This window comes from Syngnathus floridae, chromosome 2 (genome assembly GCF_059516105.1).
Source record: "Syngnathus floridae isolate MCC-2025c chromosome 2, RoL_Sflo_1.0, whole genome shotgun sequence".
Lineage (NCBI taxonomy): Eukaryota > Metazoa > Chordata > Actinopteri > Syngnathiformes > Syngnathidae > Syngnathus > Syngnathus floridae.
Window position 1 is genome coordinate 9,014,468 of NC_142414.1, and position 11,327 is coordinate 9,025,794.

Genomic DNA, 11,327 nt, shown 5'->3' on the forward strand with positions numbered 1-11,327 from the left:
AATACACACAAACGTAGGCACACAACGTAGGCTCTACGCACACAATAAGCGTTCATACCCGCTGCTCTGCAGTGCACCTTTGTGCCCCTTTGACCTTGAGGTCTACACTGGAACTCAACTGCGCTAATCTCTGGCACTGTCATCATTGGGACGTTGGACACACGTGCAGGCCTTGTAAAAGGTGGAGCGTTTAAAAGCTTTTGTCCTCGCTATTGACTGGGAAGCGCACTGGCCTCATCAGATAGTCGTGGTGGCGCAATGAGTGTTATTGGCTGTCCTCCCCCTGACTGGCTAGACGGACACCGCCTGCAGGAATGTCAAACCTCCAACATGCATTCTGATGTGGGCCCCCGCTGCTCGCTGCTTTGTGCTTGTGCGCACACAGCACACTGGACACGTGTGCGCACTTAACTCATCTCTGAAGAGAGAAGCAGGCCACGGGCGTCAAAGCCTTGGCTAATGGGAAAGTAGTAATTGGCTAAGTTTAGCTTTTTTACTGTACAGTCATGGTTAAGTGGAGTTTGTGCATTTTGGGGTGGAATCAAATCATTTGTAAGCTGTTGTAAACCCGGGAGTCTCATCCAACCATTTGGGAAAAGAAAGGCATTTGACGAGTATATTCGTCACAGGGATAATACGTCATCGCTTTTCATGACGAGTGTATTTGTCGCTGGGAAGTAAAGAGTTAACTGGGGGTTTTCATCGGCTAGTTGACTCCGAAATAATTTCTATTTAGCACCTGTGAGCTACGTAAATTCCTTTACAAAAAACTACTTTCCGATAAGGTACTCAGTTGCAATTTGGCTTCCTGCCACTAGGTGACAATCATCCAGCAGACTGTTATGAACCCGTATTCGTGCAACAAAAGACGAAACCTAACTGCAAAAATCACAAGCGTTTAAAAGTGAAAAATAAAATCGTGGAAGAGGCCGAAACACACCCTGAGGTAACTTCATTAAATACGACTTTATGTGTGCGTGCTTTGTTGATTGTTCCGTCTGGGATGAGTGCGTTAATATTGTGCGTGTGTGTCTGTGAGTTGGCAGACGATCTGCGCTGCCAATCAGTCGCCACAGCGCCCAGCGTCACACTTTCATCCATGTGCTCCCTCTACGCACGACCTGCTGCTTCATGAGAAATTTAGATTCAATCATTCTTTTATCTTTTCACTAGCACACAAATACGTATATAGGTCTGTGTGTGCACGTGTGCATCTGTGTGTGTGTGTGTGTGTGTGTGTGTGTGTGTGTGTGTGTGTGTGTCTGAGAGCCAAAATCTTAACATGTGAGTCAACATAGACTCAAAATGGAAAAAGAGAATGTCATGGAGGTGGCTTCGACAGTAACTTAACTTTCTCATGTTTTTTTTCCCAATTTGTTAACTAATTTAGCCTTTCAATGCGAAACGTGTTTGCCAAGTGCTAAAAGGTCGTTGCCATGAATTAAGCTTCATTCTCATGAGGAATACCTGGGTCAGAGCCCCTCATTCAACCAAAGAAAAGTAAAAAAAAAAAAAAGAAGCACAAGAGCAATGGAGGAAAGACTTTGAATTTCTTTTATGTAACCCTGAAAAGGACATTTGTTAAAAAACACACTCACACAAAGAAGAAGAATTTATGAAGAACCTCTGCATATACGAAGAGTTCTTGAAGGTTGATATTGGAAAAAGTCTGACCAAAATATTGTACAAATATTAATTTTATTTATATAGACTTAATAAACACAAACATCAATTTACCTGATTGTGGTCAAACACAAATTGACAAATTATTTTAAAATGAGATTCAAATTACTTTATATTATTATATAATATTGGCGATTCATTATTTTCAAATATTTGTAAGACTATAAAAGTGCATAGTGTGACATTCAAAACTATTTCTAAAGGCTTTTTCATGTATCCAAACAAGTTCAGTCTTCTATCACGTCTACCCGAACTGCATATTCAATTCGAAAAATAAATAAAAAACCCTGAATGTAGCGTTGTAAAAAAGCACCGAAAGTTTCAACAGAAATCAAAATATCAGATAAATTTAAGGCATGTGTGCTCAGAAGCTAAATGTTTTGGTCAATATTATGTTAAAAAAGAAAAAAAATTATTAGCTACACTCGGACATAACAATTATACTAACTGACACTTTTTAACAGTAATTATTTCCATTTTCACATTTAAATAACACATTCAGCAATGCTCCCATTATGATTTTCACACTTTTTACAATAAAAAAATTCAATTCATACCATAATATGAATTTCAGGTCATATTGCTGAGCCCTTCATCTCTGTTTTAAGTCTAGTTATAGATTTTAATATTTTTAAAGGTAAAATGTTCTTTTCTGTTTTGTTTGTGTTACTCGCAATATTTATTCTTAATATCGTTCAGCCCTCAGCTACAACTACATCTCACCTGTTTCTGAATCCATTTTAAAATCATGCTTTTTTGATTGAAATATCCTGAATAAAACAAGCAATTAAATTTGTTGATTATCAACAATAGAAAAGGAACCTTTGTCCCGGTCAGAAACAAAAACAAGGTAGAAAAAGCAAGCTGAGCCACAAAAGGATACACAAAACGTACAAATTTTTTCTTAACTCCCCCACATCATCCTTGGAAGGATTTAAATTTTCCCTCAAGTGCTTGCCTCCCATCTCTTAGAAAGTACGCCATTGCTTTTGCGCAAGGTTCCGACACTCGAAGGATGTGTCGAAGTTCAAGTGCTTAATCTTTTGTGTCTCAAGGTCAGTGTGTGTATGCACTCTTGAGGTTGTGAATATTAAAAAAAAGAAGACTGAAAACATTAATCAAAGGCAATGAGTTGTGTGATTGTGTAGGTGAAAGCATGAATCCAAATGGATGTGTGGATGTCTGTTGAAAGCAAACGTTTCTGTCCTTAGCGTCTTCTACATCTTTTAAAGTATCATTAGCGTTAGCATATTTTAGACACCTTGCGAACACCATTTTGTTTGGTTTGCCAAGTAGAATGTTTGTCTCTGTACTTTGGTTCATCACTTTTGTTTTTTTTGTAGTAAAATAATTGATGACAAGTACAAAATTAAAACGGCGGCAATGTATTCCATCCCATGAATTAGCATCAAAGAAGCTAAATGTCTTCCAACAAACGTGCATTCAAAGGAAGGCGCATGAAACTAGCTGGACAAAATGTCAGGGTACCAAAATCCATTCATGATAAAAAAATAATAATAAAATTGTGCAAAAAGCAAATCTTTCTGAAAGCAGCGACTTTTCTACGCTAGCATTTGGGCAACAACGGGGCTAATTGCTAATTTTCATTCACTCCGACTCATTTCTCTGCCGGCATCTCCTTATGCGAGCTTTCCTGGAGATGCGCGAGTCGCGACCTGCATGAACCGTGCGACTGCTGATGAAGATGAGATGAAGTTGCCTCTTGCGATTAGGCAGGTCACAACAAATCAACAAACACGCTGGACATCTTCAATCTGCCGTATGCGCTCAAATTAAAGGTAAAAGCGTGTCTGGTTTTCTTCCGTTGAAAGGCATCATTTGGTTCGCAAAGAAAAACATGCGTCCGGCGTACTTTTGCTTGCTCTAATGGACTTTTGATTTTTTCCAGAGCATGCGGCATAATTAGCTCATCGTTCCTTTTCATTAATGACACATTTACTCCATTCTTCCACCAAATTATGGGGCCAAGTGGTCTTAAAAGTGCTTTCCGTACATGGTAAAGTGTATCTGACTATGCTCGGACTCATTGTTTTTGTTTTGTTAGCATACGAACTGACTGTGATGGTAAATATGGAGAGATGATATTTTTCCAGAAAACTGCCCTGTGGAAACTCTAAGGCCTCGCACAGTATATGTTCTTTTCACCACACTATTTTTGTGAGGCTGAGCCTTCTTTTGGATTAAGCATCAAACCACAAAAGCCCCCAAAAGAAGCAAAGCCCTCAGAACTGATTCCGTAAGCCAGCGATTCGAACGTAATGGTGGATCGTAGCCTAAATGCTAAAAAAAAAAATCCCATGATGTTGAACGTCCCAAAAATGGACCGATATCGTCATTACGTTTGATGCTAACAATTCACTGGTGCAGACAACATTCAAAATGCTATGCTATTAGCATTTGGGCTACATTGTACCAAACACATTCCAAGCACTTTAGAAATACGTTTGTGGAAATGTGGAAGAATTGAACGTCTCAAAAATGGACCGATATTCTCATTACATTTGATGCTAACAATTCACTGGTGCAGACAACAACATTCAAGATGCTATGCTATTAGCATTTGGGCTACATTGTACCAGAAACATTCCAAACACTTTAGCAATACGTTTGAGTCTGCAGTGCAACAACATATCCCAGCCAAAAATACGAATCAAGTCGAATAGTTTGTGCTTAAAATAAGTAAATACTACAATAGCAATGACACAAAATGAGTATTCAGAAGAATGATCTCCTCTTTGGGTCATCCATTGATCTTTAATTGGCTCACCAATAACGAACCATTGCTCAGTTTGCATAAAATTGGCCTATCTATAACAAAAGGTTACATGTTTACAACTTGTCTCTGCTTTTTCACTCAAAATGTGAAAATGTTTCTCTTCTCCTCAAAGGCTTCACTCGTAGGGAGTAAACACAAAATACTGCAAGCACCCTAACGCTCCTGCTACAAGGTGAAATCTTTTTATTTAGGCAAACACACACGCACACACAGTAAACAGCTATTCTAAGACTTTCATTAATATGCGCAAGAATTTAATTAGCAACTATTGATAAGCACCGTCGGTCTTAAGGACATGTTTGTGTTGTGCTCGACGCGGCAAGTATCTTAAGGACATTCTTGTTATGCAGTCACCGCATGGCAATCTTGGTTTTTTGAATGAAAAGGCACTATGCGATATGAGCGCGCCCACACACCTGCGATACAAACACCTTGGATTAGGTTCAAGTTTTTAATTATCATAATTAAGCCGAATTGTAATTTGGGAATGTGTGGCATTTATGAATTTCGTGAAATCTCAAAAGAAGATTTAATGAATAGGCACTCGCGCCACCTTTTTCGTGGCCAATCGTCAAAAAGATCAAATTTTGACTCAATATGGAGTATTTTCCTTATACAAGTTAGCCAAATACAAGGCCTGGAATTTGGCCAACAATGATAACTTCCTGTTTCCAGCATGTTGTCAAAACAGAAATGCCCACAGACTTTTGTAAAACTTGTGCTGTAATGTATGTTTTTTTTTTTCAAACTATTCAGGGATAAATTCCAGACCTGGTCAATTAGAATTAGTCACAGACAAACCAAAAGGAGGGGTGGGGGTGTGTGGGGGGGGGGGGGGGGGGGAGACACCGAGAGGAGGGAGAAGACGCACCTGTTATTAGCTTTCCTCTAAGCTATTACTGATGCTAAGCTGGGCCGAAAGATCCAAGGAGGGACGCCAGCGAGGATGTGACAGAAGGAGATCCTATGAGAGAAAGACAGAGATTGTCAGACATTAATAATAGATGCAAATCCTTAGAGACTGTGTTCAGGCATCAATAATGAATATGAATCAGCTGGAGGAGGCCAAGCAAACGCCTTCAAACAACTTGGGCGATGCTCCTTCCGACTCAAGTTTGAAACACTTCTCATTTTTCAAGGCTGAACTTGAGATGTTCCATGAAATCAAGGGTTACAAATTCACTTATGTGAGGAGCACTGAAGATAAAGTCTGGGTGTTACTGGCCCGTATTACGCATTCCACAATTGAGGTATTAAAAAGAAGTACGACTAATCCAATCTTCTCAGTCTCAATCTCATGAACGGTTCTTCAGAAGGTGACCAAGATTGGTGACACGGTTGTTTCCCTTATTTCCCGCCCACTTTGAAATTGCCTCTGTAAAATACCATCCTGTGGGCCACGAATGGCCCCCGAGCCGCAGGTTTGCACCGTACATCAGACATTGTGGGAATGGAAAAACAGCATCTACAATATATCAGAAGTGATCATCATAATTAATAAGTTAATGCAAAGCAGATGTTTTGGCAACTGGAGAATGAAAAATGTCAATTTAGAATAAAAACGACCAAAAAAAAAAAAACTTCCCTGAAGAACTCTGAGATCACTCACTCACTTGCCTGATTGACCGAACACGAAACAAACCGAAGCAGACATAAGTAAAGTGCAGAGGGGAGTGGCGGCGCCACCCCAACAGCAGCCAAAAAGGAATTTGCCGCTTCTCTTCGTGCATGTAATTGCGCTGACCGTTCCCGGCTGACCAAGAAGTTTGCTGCATCCTCTCCGGCTCAATACACAGCCAAATGAGCTGCACACTTCAACAAAATGAGGACCCTGATGGCAAAACACTGTCATTTAGCATCGCCCTCCTACACTTTTGTACACAGTGCCGATGTGTGTGTGTGTGTAAATACTGCCGAGACACAAAGGCATGTATGCTAATCTCCACACAGTGTGTCTATGGGTGTATAATTGCAGTGAGAGAAGCAGCACTAAGGAATAATTACAGAGGCTGCTTGTTGCCGTTGTTGTTTCCACTAAATAAAATGGTACACAAACAAGATGTGGGCTGAGCAGCAGGTTAGGCCATACTGATCATGAGGTAGCGCCAGGCCAGGAAGTCGATCCTTGTGCACACACAGACGTCCAAATGCTACTGATTAGCGTGGCGTGCTCGCCGAGCCATTGAGGACCAAGAATAATATTCAAGTGCGAACACAACAGAATATAAAGCACCTTGCAAGGTCATTTTACTCATGCGATCAATATTAGCCCAACTACGTTTTGCTACTTGTAGGCTCATAAATTCGGTGTTTGTGTTCAATCATCGCGATACAATATGTCCCTGCCCTGGATTATCGAGTCATCAGTGAAATGTTAAATTGAATTTGAGCAGTACTCAGAATTTTAACAACTGGAAGATTTTATTGAACCATTTTTGTACATATGATATTGCCGCAGATATAAATTCTTAAAATTAAATTAAAACATTATTAAATTATTATGATAAAAAATATTATATTAAATAAATATTATAAAAATAATGATAAAATCATTATTTTTTTTTAATATTATTCTTATTGTCCTTCAGGTCATCCCAGTCATACACATCTGATGTGTTCCCCATGCAAATTTGTGACACGCCTAGATAAAACCTCTTACTCATTTGAGCATTTTTGCTTCTTTGTGTAACACACCTGCACATGTCGCCATGTGGTAGCTCACGCAAAAGCTTAATTGAGCGTAAAGGGTTTTACGGGCGCACTGATTCCGGAGTAAATACATGTTTAGTTTGTTTACTTGCTGTTAAACAGCAGGTGGCGAAGTCGGCAAAGCGCCTCTTGACCTGCTGAGGCGGAGGCAGGAGGAGCTCGCTAAAGGAAACATAAGGTGAAAATTTGAATATACACCAATCACTTAATTGTCCCGTAATTAAGAGAGATTTTTAATTTTGAGATATTTTGCAAGATTTCCCGCCTGACCAGGGAATTTCAATTAAATTTGATCAATTGAGTTTATAATATGCAACTGTTAGATCTTGAAGTACCTTCCACTACATGAAACTCACTTGAATCACTCAGCCATGCACTTGAGCTTTGGAAGGTCTTACACAAAAGTACAGCTGATATATTTGCTCTGTAACCTTATGTGCTTTTTTATGCAATCATTCTTATTCAATCAAAGAAGAAATGGAAACAATCGTCAAGTTCATTTGATGAATTTAATGCCATGGCAGAAACTACCTGGAGGCACTTCACCTATTGAAAGAAAAACACAGAGAACAAGTGAAGCCCACGTGAGCAAACGCTTGGCAACAGAGGCCGTAAGAAAAATGTCTTCAACGGAAGAAACCTTCAACTCTATGAGGCGGCCGTCTGTCTCGGCTGCTTGGGTTGAGATGGAGAGGCAGAGGAGAAGGATAGAGGGAAGATAGAGAGAAAAGGCGTTGAGTGGCCGGGGGAGGGGTGACAAAAAATAGGCACAGCAACCGCCGTATCAATAACAGTAATAATCTCATGATGACAGTTTGTGTGGCCTACTTTCTACTTCCACTTTCTCCATTTCCAAGCTTCACAGAACTTAGGTGACAATGTGAGATTTTTTTTCTCAAGGGATCAAAATTAAGATGAGATTTTTTTTATTGACATGATTGTTTCAGAACTATGTGATGTTTAAGTGTTTGCTGGAGCAACTTCACCTGTTCTGGTTTATTTCATGTTTGACATGGTCCCAAAGTAATCCTAAATTGAAAAATTCTAATTGCTACTGCCTGCGACACTGTGGACAAAACAGCATGGGTCAATGAACACAGGCAGGAGGAGAAAAAAAAAAAAAACAGCTTTCAGCAAGTTGATTTCACTCCTTTTATCCTTTGTTTATGTCCGTTATTTGTGTTTGAATGTTTTTATTTGGCAAGCGCCCGTCCCTCGTTGTGCTTTGCTGGCTTGGCTACGGGTTGTCAATGAAAGCGCGACGAGCAAACATGTTGATTTTTTGCTCCAACTGGGACCTGGAGGACCTGACAATGTCAAAAAGGCCTGGCTAAAGGCGGCGCCTATCTGTTTCATTTGACTCGACTTTTAAAACACACTGTGGTCATGTTCAAGCACTCGTGCAGGCTTTCTTTGGTTCTCTTCTGTTTTTGCCTTTTTTTGCTTTGTTGCCATTTCTGAGTGAAGCGCCGCGATAAAGACAAATGTTTGCGAGACGGACGCCAGGTCTCCGATAGCATTGTTAGCCTCGTCACCGCTCTTCGCCCCGCTGCACATTCAGCCACAGCGCCCCTTCACTCACCCCCATCCCCCACGCCCGGGCCCTCGGCCAGAAAGCGGCTTCGCGGTCCGCTCGTGCCAGGACCGAGCCGTATTTGCGGGTCTGAGGAGAGGCGATCCGGGCCAAGCCCCAGACCCAAGACCCTGAGCTGGACGCTGCTGCTGAGCCTCCGTGGTTGGGCACGGCATACGGACAAGGGGGGGTGGCGGTCTCAGCAGAAGCAATGCGGTGGTTAGATTAAGACCTTTTCTCGAAACCGCACACACATTAGCGACGCCACACACACACGGCCTCTATTCAGGTCCATTCATGCACCCACCAGAGAAACATGCATGAATAAATACATGAGCACTAGAGAGCTACATCGGACCAATAAAAAGGGGGGGGGATGTGAATTACTGAGAAGCAAGCAAGAACAGGACATTAAAAAAGGCAGCAGATGAATAGTTGAGATGGTTTTGCAGGACAATGATTGTGATGGAAGGACAGAGAATGTCCCTGACCACAGGAAGGAACAATTAGGCAAAGTTAAAGTGCCAAGTTTGTCAATGAATGCAAGGCGTGTTTGGAGACAAATCATCTGTCGACCTCTGTCACTGCGAAACTGAACGGACACAAGGTTTGTTCGTATGATGAGTATCATACGATTGTTTTCTTCATTGGGAAAAAAATATGTGTCACCAAAGCTCTCAAAATAATTTTAGATACACTAATGAATTCCTTGTTCTGTCTTAGGAACTTCACATAAGTTGAATAATATGCAAAGTTAGCCAAGCGTAAATGCGCCGGGCGCCACGCCGCCACAATCGCTTCTCCGTTTTTCTTTGTGTCGGCTAATGTCCACGTTTTTTTTGCCCACAGAAGAGAGACAGCTGGTAATGTCTACAATAAGACCTTTCCAGCACCTCTTACTGTGTGGCACGCAGGACCCGGGGACCCTCCTCCACATCGGGAGCTTTTAGCGCTTCCCTGCTAATATCCTGAATAATGGCATCTTGATGGAAAGAGCATGGAGGGAGAAGAGAAAGACAAGGGGAGAACAAGCAAAGGCTGCAGGGAGAACCTCTGCACCTATCTGTAGTTACCTGAGGGCCTCCATCAGTTGCTGGCCTGTCATTATTCCCCCTTTTGCCTTTCCATTGTCATTATTCCCTTTTTGTCTCTCCAGCGCCCACACGCTCGCTAACGTTGAGTCCGCATGCAATGCGTCGCGCTCGCAGCAGAGTGAACGAAGAAGACGCAGTTTTGGAAATATGTGTATCTGAAGTGCCTCCGCAGAACCTCCAATAGTACTTGACTTTTGGGTTTTTGGAAACATTTGTTTTAATAAAAAGTGTGGTGAAAAGAACATAGGAGGAGATTGTGGTTTCATTTTTTTCTAAATAATGGCCTTTACTTTATGAACTATACTTAAAAAAAAAAGGGGTTGGCACTGGAACTGATTGATTAATTTCCATCCATCAATCAAGTTTTATAAATCACTTATCTTCACTCTGGTCTCAGGTGTGTTGAAGCCTATCTAGCTGATCTGTGGCGAGAGGCGGGACAAGTTGTCAGCCAATCATAGGGCAGATATAAACAAACAAACATTCACAACTTAGAACAACTTCAAATAAGCTGCCATGAAGTCCATACAGGCCTGAGCCCAAAAACAATTCTCTTGGATAAGATACATCAAAATATGAACACGTCCGACTTTCACTAGCTTTGTCAGTTTTTTTTTTGTAATTTACTCATTAAACAGCAAAGAGTTCTACAATAGCACAAATAAAAGGCTTTTCTCCAAATGATTACAAACTGTCTATTGTCATGCCACAGGTTGGACAGAGATCGTACAATTAACAGGAATTGCAGTTTTAATTGATTCAGGACCTCAAGGCATGCACGTGTTCCAGGGTGTCAGGTCAAATTTGGAAAAAGTAAACCCTGATGACTCACATCAGCACACCAATACACAAAGTAAAATAAGCAGAATATTTATGAAGTATTTATTCTTTAGGAAATGTATCTTTGTGAGTTTATATGTATATATATATACTATATATAGATATATATAATTTATATAGGCTGTGTGTCTTGTTTTTATAACTTTAACACTTTAATCGTCCCATTTTAATAAAACTGTGAATTAGCCATTTTCCTGCAAGTTAAATGTCAAAGCTGTCAATTCAATATTGTGTCCTCTCCTTTTGTGCAGATAAGAGGATTGCTCGCAACACGGATCTCGGGCGCGCGCACGCACACAGACGCAAACATTTTATTTTTCCCTGGGTATAATTTCCATAAGATGAGAACCTATGCATGCAAGTTGCTACTTGCAAAAAGAAGCTACAAATTAAAAGACCTAAATTGCACCGACGTGGTTGTCTTGATTCGTGGAAATATTTCACTCGTTTGCAGCACATTGTGGAGTGGGAAAGGAGCTCCGCGCGTGTGTGCGCGCGCGCGTGTCACACCGTGTCCGTGCCAAATAATTGTGGAGAGACCATTAGCAGGACTAGGCCCGCTTGGCGCTGCATGCAAAGAGAACCTGCGTGGCACGGAACTCCTCGTGCTGGAGAGCAGTTTGTTCTCACA

At 41.1% G+C, this 11,327-nt stretch overlaps 1 protein-coding gene across 5 annotated transcripts in view; it reads right to left on the reverse strand.

Annotated features, from left to right (window-relative positions):
• LOC148401599 (uncharacterized) overlaps nt 1-11,327 on the reverse strand; it is a 79,604-nt gene that overhangs the window by 35,878 nt on the left and 32,399 nt on the right. For 4 of the 5 annotated variants that reach the window (XR_015854270.1, XR_015854269.1, XM_088361143.1 and 1 more), the window contains one exon: nt 5,352-5,444. The gene's annotated coding sequence lies outside the window, so the exon portion shown is untranslated. Of the gene's footprint in view, nt 1-4,529; nt 4,897-5,351; nt 5,445-11,327 lie in introns of those variants that run through there. The other variant, XR_015854271.1, reaches the window with a different exon arrangement.